We start from the raw sequence: 9,361 nt of genomic DNA, 5'->3' as shown, positions 1-9,361 counted from the left end.
GATTTTAATATATTTTTGAAAGAAGTTCGTTTATATTTTTGTATACATATGTTTGTTGTTTAGAGATTTTAATATATTTTTGAAAGAAGTATGTTTATATATTTGGTTGAGTGTTTTTGGGCGTACAAAATGTCAATCTTTTAGAAAAGAGTAATATAATTTAACCATTTCCATTCTTTTTAGATATGCGCATTAGCAGCTAATAACCTTAAGCTCTTCATTTAGACCCTATTTTTTTAATATAATAATGTGAAGAATAAAAATTTAATACGTAAACACTAGACCAAGGTATCGGTAATTGAATTTATAAACTATGGCTTATAATTTCATTATACATTTCCTCTAACAGTCTATAAAATAGTGAACAGTTAGTGGAATTCAGTTAATAAATGTGTTCATTTTTGTGTTGGTGTACGAAAAGTAGTTTCATGCGGTGCGCGGATAAACAATATACCTCCTGAAAGTATAAAATCACAGATAAGACTAAACATATTTGTTGTTTAGGGATTTTAATATATTTTTGAAAGAAGTACGTTTATATTTTTGGTTTTTAATTTAATAATGCGAAAAATACAAAATTTAATAAGTAAACTCTAGACCTACGCATCGGTAATTGTAATTAGCAACGAGTGCCCATTTTGTTTAAAAATAATTTCCAACTTGTTATGGCTTATATTTCACTATACGTTCCCTCTAACAGCCTATAAAATAGTGGACAGGAATTTCCGTGAATTCAGTTAATGAATGTATGAAAAGTGGTTTCATGCGGTGCGCAAATAAACAATCTACATCCAGAAAGTAGAAAATCACAGATAAGACTAAATATGTTTGTTGTTTAGGGATTTTAATATATTTTTGAAAGAAGTATGTTTTTTTGTTTTTTTGTTGAGTGTAACAAAATGTCAATCTGTTAGAAAAGAGTAATATAATTTAAACATTTCCAATCTTTTTAAAATATGCGCATTAGCAGCTAATAACCTTAAGTTCTTTATTTAGACATATTGACATATAGACATATTAGACATATAGACATTAGACATATTTAGACATATTTTTTTATTTAATAATGTGAATAATACAAAATTTAATAAGTAAACCAAGTAAACCAAGGCATCGGTTATTTTAAATAGAAACTTGTAATGGCTTATAATTTCACTATACGTTCCCTCTAACAGCCTATAAACTACTGGACAGGAATTTCCGTGAATTCAGTTAATGAATGTATGAAAAAGAAAGTATGAAAAGCAAATAAACAATCTACATCCAGAAAGTAGAAAATCACAGATAAGACTAAATATGTTTCTTGTTTAGGGATTTTAATATATTTTTGAAAGAAGTAGGTTTATATTTTTTGTTGAGTGTAACAAAATGTCAATCTGTTAGAAAAGAGTAATAGAATTTAAACATTTCCAATCTTTTTAAAATATGCGCATTAGCAGCTAATAACCTTAAGTTCTTCATTTAGACCCTGTTTTTTTTATTTAATAATGTGAATAATACAAAATTTAATAAGTAAACCAAGTAAACCAAGGCATCGGTTATTTAAAATAGAAACTTGTTATGGCTTACAATTTCACTATACGTTCCCTCTAACAGCTTATAAACTACTGGACAGGAAGTTCCGTGAATTCAGTTAATAAGTGTGTTCATGTTTATGTTGGTGCACGAAAAGTGGTTTCATGCGGTGCCCAAATATACAAACTACATCCAGAAAGTAGAAAGTTACAGATAAGACAAAATATGTTTGTTGTTTAGGGATTTTAATATATTGCATAATATATTTCAAAATTAAATAAGTAAACTCTAGACCAAGGCATCGGTAATTGTAATTAGAAACGAGGCCCATTGTGTTTAAAAATAATTCCGAAGTTGTTATGGCTTAAAATTTCATTATACATTTCCTCTAACAGTCTATTAACTAGTGGACCGTTAGTGGAATTCAGTTAATAAATGTGTTCATTTTTGTGTTGATGCAGGAAAAGTGGTTTCATGCGGTGCGCAGATAAACAATCTACATCCAGAAAGTTGAAAATCACAGATAAGACTAAATATGTTTCTTGTTTAGGGATTTGAATATATTTTTGAAAGAAGTAGGTTTATATTTTTTGTTGAGTGTTTTTGGTCGTGCAATATGTCAATCTGTTAGAAAAGTGTAATAAAATGTAAACATTTCCAATGTTTTTAGATATGCGCATTAGCAGCTAATAACCTTAAGCTCTTCATTTAGACCGTATTTTTTTTTTAATAATGTGAAGAATACCAAATTTAATAAGTAAACTCTAGACCAAGCTATCGGTTTTTGAAATTAGAAACTAGTGCCCATTATCTTTAAAAATAATTCCGAACTTGTTATGGCTTATAATTTCCCTATACGTTCCCTCTAACAGCCTATAAACTAGTGGACAGGAAGTTCCGTGAATTCAGTTAATAAATGTGTTCATGTTTGTGTTGGTGCACGAAAAGTGGTTTCATGCGGTGCGCAAATAAACAATCTACATCCAGAAATTAGAAAATCACAGATAAGACTAAATATGTTTGTTGTTATGGGATTTTAATATATTTTTGAAAGAAGTACGTTTATATTTTTGTTTTTTTATTTAATAATGTGAAAAATACAAAATTTAATAAGTAAACTGTAGTCCTACGCATCCGTAATTGTAATTAGACTAAATATATTTTTTGTTTAGGGATTTTAATATATTTTTGTAAGGAGTATGTACGTTTATATTTTTGTATAAATATGTTTGTTGCTTAGGGATTCTAATATTTTTTTAAAAGAAGTAGGTTTATATTTTTTGTTGAGTGTTTTTGGGCGTACAAAATGTCAATCTGTTAGAAAAGTGTAATAGAATTTAAACATTTTCAATCTTTTTAGATATGCGCATTAGCAGCTAATAATCTTAAGTTCTTCTTTTGACCCTGTTTCTTTTATTTAATAACGTGAACAATACAAAATTTAATAAGTAAACTCTAGACCAAGGCATCGGTAATTGTAATTAGAAACAAGTGCCCATTGGTTTAAAAATTCCAGCTTGTTATGGCTTATAACTTCTTTATACGTTCCCTCTAACAGCCTATAAACTAGTGGACAGGAATTTCCGTGAATTCAGTTAATAAATGTGTTCATGATTGTGTTGGTGCACGAAAAGTGGTTCGTTGCGGTGCGCAAATAAACATTCTACATCCAGAAAGTTGAAAATCACAGATAAGACTAAATATGTTTCTTGTTTGGGGACTTTAGTATATTTTTGAAAGAAGTAGGTTTATATTTTTTGTTGAGTGTTTTTGGGCGTACATGTCAATCTGTTAGTAAAGAGTAATAGAACTTAAACATTTCCAATCTTTTTAGATACGCGCATTAGCAGCTAATAACCTTAAGCTCTTCATTTAAACCCTATTTTTTTAATTTAATAATGTGAAGAATACAAAACTCTAGACCAATGTATCGGTAATTGAAACTAGAATTTAGTGCCCAATGTGTTTAAAAATAATTCCCAACTTGTTATGGCTTATATTTCACTATACGTTCCCACTAACAGCCTATAAACTAGTGGACAGGAAGTTCCGTGAATTTAGTTAATAAATGTGTTCATGTTTGTGTTGGTGCACGAAAAGTGGTTTCATGCGGTGCGCAAATAAACAATCTACATCCAGAAATTAGAAAATCACAGATAAGACTAAATATGTTTGTTGTTATGGGATTTTAATATACTTTTGTAAGAAGTAGGTTTATATTTTTGTTGAGTTTGTTTGGGCGTACAAAATGTCATTCTGTTAGAAAAGTGTGATAGAATTTAAACATATCCAGTCTTTTTAAAATATGCGCATTAGCAGCTAATAACCTTAAGTTCTTAAGTTTGACCCTGTTTTTTTTTATTTAATAACGTGAATAATACAAAATTGAATAAGTAAACTCTAGACCAAGGTATCGGTAATTGAAATAAGAAACTAGTGCCCATTGTGTTTAAAAATAATTCCCAACTTGTTATGGCTTATAATTTCATTATACGTTTCCTCTAACAGCCTGTAAACTAGGGGACAGGAAGTTCCATGAATTCAGTTATTAAATGGGAAGTTCCGTGAATTAAGTTTATAAATGTGTTCATGTTTGTGTTGGTGCACGAAAATCTACATCCACAAAGTATAAAATCACAGATAAGTCTAAACATTTTAGTTGTTTATATTTTTGTTTTTTAATTTAATAATCCGAAAAATACAAAATTTAATAAGTAAACTCTAGACCTACGCATCGGTAATTGTAATTAGAAACGAGTGCCCATTTTGTTTAAAAATAATTTCCAGCTTGTTATGGATTATATTTCACTATACGTTCCCTTTAACAGCCTATAAACTTGTGGACAGGAATTTCCGTGAATTCAGTTCATGTTTGTGTTGGTGCACGAAAAGTGGTTTCATGCGGTGCGCAAATAAACAATCTACATCCAGAAAGTAGAAAATCACAGATAAGACTAAATATGTTTCTTGCTTAGGGGTTTTAATATATTTTTGAAAGAAGTAGGTTTATATTTTTTGTTGAGTGTTTTTGGGCGTACAAAATGTCAATCTATTAGAAAAGAGTAATAGAATTTAAACATTTCCAATCTTTTTAAAATATGCGCATTAGCAGCTAATAACCTTAAGTTCTTCATTTGGACCCTGTTTTTATTATTTAATAACGTAAATAATACAAAATTTAATAAGTAAACCAAGTAAACCAAGGCATCGGTTATTTTAAATAGAAATTAGAAACTAGTGCCCATTATGTTTAAAAATAATTCCCAACTTGTTATGGCTTATAATTTCCCTATACTTTCCCTCTAACAGCCTGTAAACTAGTGGACAGGAAGTTCCGTGAATTCAGTTAATAAATGGGTTCATTTTTGTGTTGGTGCACGAAAAGTAGTTTCATGCGGTGCGCAGGTAAACAATGTACATCCATAAAGTATAAAATCACAGATAAGACTAAATATATTTTTTGTTTAGGGATTTTAATATATTTTTGTAAGAAGTATGTACGTTTATATTTTTGTATAAATATGTTTGTTGCTTAGGGATTTTAATAATTTTAAAAGAAGTAGGATTATATTTTTTGTTAAGTGTTTTTGGGCGTACAAAATGTCAATCTGTTAGAAAAGTGTAATAGAATTTAAACATTTTCAATCTTTTTAGATATGCGCATTAGCAGCTAATAATCTTAAGTTCTTCTTTTGACCCTGTTTCTTTTATTTAATAACGTGAACAATACAAAATTTAATAAGTAAACTCTAGACCAAGGCATCGGTAATTGTAATTAGAAACGAGTGCCCATTGTGTTTCAAAACTCCAACTTGTTATGGCTTATAACTTCACTATACGTTCCCACTAACAGCCTATAAACTAGTGGACAGGAAGTTCCGTGAATTTAGTTAATAAATGTGTTCATGTTTGTGTTGGTGCACGAAAAGTGGTTTCATGCGGTGCGCAAATAAACAATCTACATCCAGAAATTAGAAAATCACAGATAAGACTAAATATGTTTGTTGTTATGGGACTTTAGTATATTTTTGAAAAAAGTAGGTTTATATTTTTTGTTGAGTGTTTTTGGGCGTACAAAATGTCAATCTGTTAGTAAAGAGTAATAGAACTTAAACATTTCCAATCTTTTTAGATACGCGCATTAGCAGCTAATAACCTTAAGCTCTTCATTTAAACCCTATTTTTTTAATTTAATAATGTGAAGAATACAAAATCTATCGGTAATTGAAACTAGAATTTAGTGCCCATTGTGTTTAAAAATAATTCCCAACTTGTTATGGCTTATAATTTCATTATACGTTTCCTCTAACAGTCTATAAACAAGTTCCGTGAATTCAGTTAATAAATGGGTTCATGTTTGTGTTGGTGCACGAAAAGTGGGTTCATGCGGTGCGCAGATGAACAATCTACACCCAGAAAGTATAAGATCACAGATAAGAGTAAATATATTTGTTGTTTATGGATTTTAATATATTTTTGAAAGAAGTAGGTTTATATTTTTTGATGAGTGTAACAAAATGTAAATCTGTTAGAAAAGAGTAATAGAAATTAAACATTTCCAATCTTTTTAAAATATGCGCATTAGCAGCTAATAACCTTAAGTTTTTCATTTTGACCCTATTTTTTTAATTTAATAATCTGAAGAATACAAAATTGAATAAGTAAACTCTAGACCAAGGTATGTACATCCAGAAAGTAGAAAATCTAAATTCTAAACTCTAGACCACGTCACCGGTAATTGTAGTTAAAGACTAGTGATCATAGTTCTTAAAAATAATTCCCAACTTGGTATGGCCTTTATTTCACTATACGTTCCCTCTAACAGCCTATAACCTAGTGGACAGGAAGTGCCGTGAATTCAGTTAATAAATATGTTCATTTTTGTGTTGGTGCACGAAAAGTGGAATTCATGTGGTGCGTAGATAAACAATTTACATCCAGAAAGTAGAAAATCTTAATTCTAAACTCTAGACTCTATACGTTCCCTCTAACAGCCAATAAAATAGGGGATAAGAAGTGCCGTGAATTCAGTTAATAAATGTGTTTATGTTTGTGTTGGTGCACGAAAAGTGGTTTCATGTAGTGCGCAGATAAATATTGTACATCCAGAAAGTAGAAAATCTAAATTCTAAACTCTAGACCAGGTCACCGGTAATTGTAATTAAAAACTAGTGATCATAGTGTTTAAAAACAATTCTCAACTTGTTATGGCTTATATTTCACTACACGTTCCCTCTAACAACCTATAAACTAGTAGACAGGAAGTTCCGTGAATTCAGTTCATAAATGTATTCATGTTTGTGTTGGTGCACGAAAAGTGGTTTCTTGCGGTGCGCAGATAAACAATCTACATCCAGAAAGTATAAAATCACAGATAAGACTAAATATGTTTGTTGTTTAGGGATTTTAATATATTACATAATATATTACACAATTAAATAAGTAAACTCTGGAACAAGGCATCGGTAATTTGAATTAGAAACGAGTGCCCATTGTGTTTAAAAATAATTCCCAACTTGTTATGGCTTATATTTCACTATACGTTCCCTCTAACAACCTAGAAACTAATGGACAGGAAGGTCCGTGAATTCAGTTAATAAATGTGTTCATGTTTGTGTTGGTGCACGAAAAAAGGTTTCATGCGGTGCGCAGATAAACAATCTACACCCAGAAAGTATAAGATCACAGATAAGAGTAAATATATTTGTTGTTTATGGATTTTAATATATTTTTGAAAGAAGTAGGTTTATATTTTTTGTTGAGTGTTTTTGGGCGTTCAAAATTTCAATCTGTTAGAAAAGTGTAAAAGAATTTAAACATTTCCAATCTTTTTAGATATGCGCATTAGCAGCTAATAAACTTCATTTAGACCCTAATTTTCTAATATAATAATGTGAAGAATACAAAATTGAATAAGTAAACTCTAGACCAAGGTATCGATAATTGAATTTATAAACTAGTGCCCATTATGTTTAAAAATAATTCCCAACTTGTTATGGCTTATAATTTCACTATACGTTATCTCTAACAGTATATAAACTAGTGGACAGGAAGTTCCGTGAATTCAGTTAATAAATGTGTTCATGTTTGTGTTGGTGCACGAAAAGTGGTTTCATGCGGTGCGCAAATAAACAATCTACATCCAGAAAGTAGAAAATCACAGATTAGACTAAATATGTTTGTTGTTTACGGATTTTAATATATTTTTGAAAGAAGTAGGTTTATATTTTTTGTTGAGTGTTTTTGGGCGTTCAAAATTTCAATCTGTTAGAAAAGTGTAAAATAATTTAAACATTTCCAATCTTTTTAGATATGCGCATTAGCAGCTAATAAACTTCATTTAGACCCAAATTTTTAATATAATAATGTGAAGAATACAAAATTGAATAAATAAACTCTAGAGCAAGGTATCGATAATTGAATTTATAAACTAGTGCCCATTATGTCTAAAAATAATTCCCAACTTGTTATGGTTTATAATTTCACTATACGGTCCCTCTAACAGTATATAAACTAAGGGAAAGGAAGTTCCGTGAATTCAGTTAATAAATGTGTTCATGTTTGTGATGGTGCACGAAAAGTGGTTTCATGCGGTGCGCAAATAAGCAATCTACATCCAGAAAGTATAAAATTACAGATAAGACTAAATATATTTTTTGTTTAGGGATTTAAATATATTTATGAAAGAAGTACGCTTATATTTTGATTGAGTGTTTTTGGGCGTACAAAATGTCAATCTGTTAGAAAAGTGTAAGTGTAAGTGTAAGTGTAAAAAAAATTCTCAACTTGTTATGGCTTATATTTCACTATACGTTCCCTCTAACAACCTATAAACTAGTGGACAGGAAGTTCCGTGAATTCAGTTCATAAATGTGTTCATGTTTATGTTGGTGCACGAAAAGTGATTTCATGTGGAGCGCAGATAAACATTGTACAACCAGAAAGTAGAAAATCTAAATTCTAAACTCTAGACCAAGTCACCGGTAATTGTAATTAAAAACTAGTGATCATAGTTCTTAAAAATAATTCCCAACTTGGTATGGCCTTTATTTCACTATACGTTCCGTCTAACAGCCTATAACCTAGTGGACAGGAAGTGCCGTGAATTCAGTTAATAAATGTGTTCATTTTTGTGTTGGTGCACGAAAAGTGGAATTCATGTGGTGCGTAGATAAACAATTTACATCCAGAAAGTAGAAAATCTTAGTTCTAAACTCAAGACTATACGTTCCCTCTAACAGACAATAAAATAGGGGATAGGAAGTGCCGTGAATTCAGTTAATAAATGTGTTTATGTTTGTGTTGGTGCACGAAAAGTGGTTTCATGTAGTGCGCAGATAAACATTGTACATCCAGAAAGTAGAAAATCTAAATTCTAAACTCTAGACCAGGTCACCGGTAATTGTAATTAAAAACTAGTCATCATAGTGTTTAAAAACAATTCCCAAAACTAGTGATCATAGTGTTTAAAAATAATTCCCAACTTGGTATGGCTTATATTTCACTATACGTGAAATACATCCTTAATTCTACATCCAGAAAGTAGAAATCTAAATTTTAAACTCTAGACCAAGTCATCGGTAATTGTAATTAAAATCTAGTGATCATAGTGTTTAAAAACAATTCTCAACTTGTTATGGCTTACACTACACGTTCCCTCTAACAACCTATAAACTAGTGGACAGGAAGTTCCGTGAATTCAGTTCATAAATGTGTTCATGTTTGTGTTGGTGCACGAAAAGTGGTTTCATGCGGTGCGCAGATAAACAATCTACATCCAGAAAGTATAAAATCACAGATAAGACTAAATATGTTTGTTGTTTAGGGATTTTAATATATTACATAA

The sequence above is a fragment of the Drosophila erecta genome, unplaced genomic scaffold, assembly GCF_003286155.1.
Source record: "Drosophila erecta strain 14021-0224.00,06,07 unplaced genomic scaffold, DereRS2 tig00000584-arrow-arrow-pilon, whole genome shotgun sequence".
NCBI classification, from domain to species: Eukaryota; Metazoa; Arthropoda; class Insecta; order Diptera; family Drosophilidae; genus Drosophila; species Drosophila erecta.
This window is presented reverse-complemented; position numbering follows the sequence as displayed.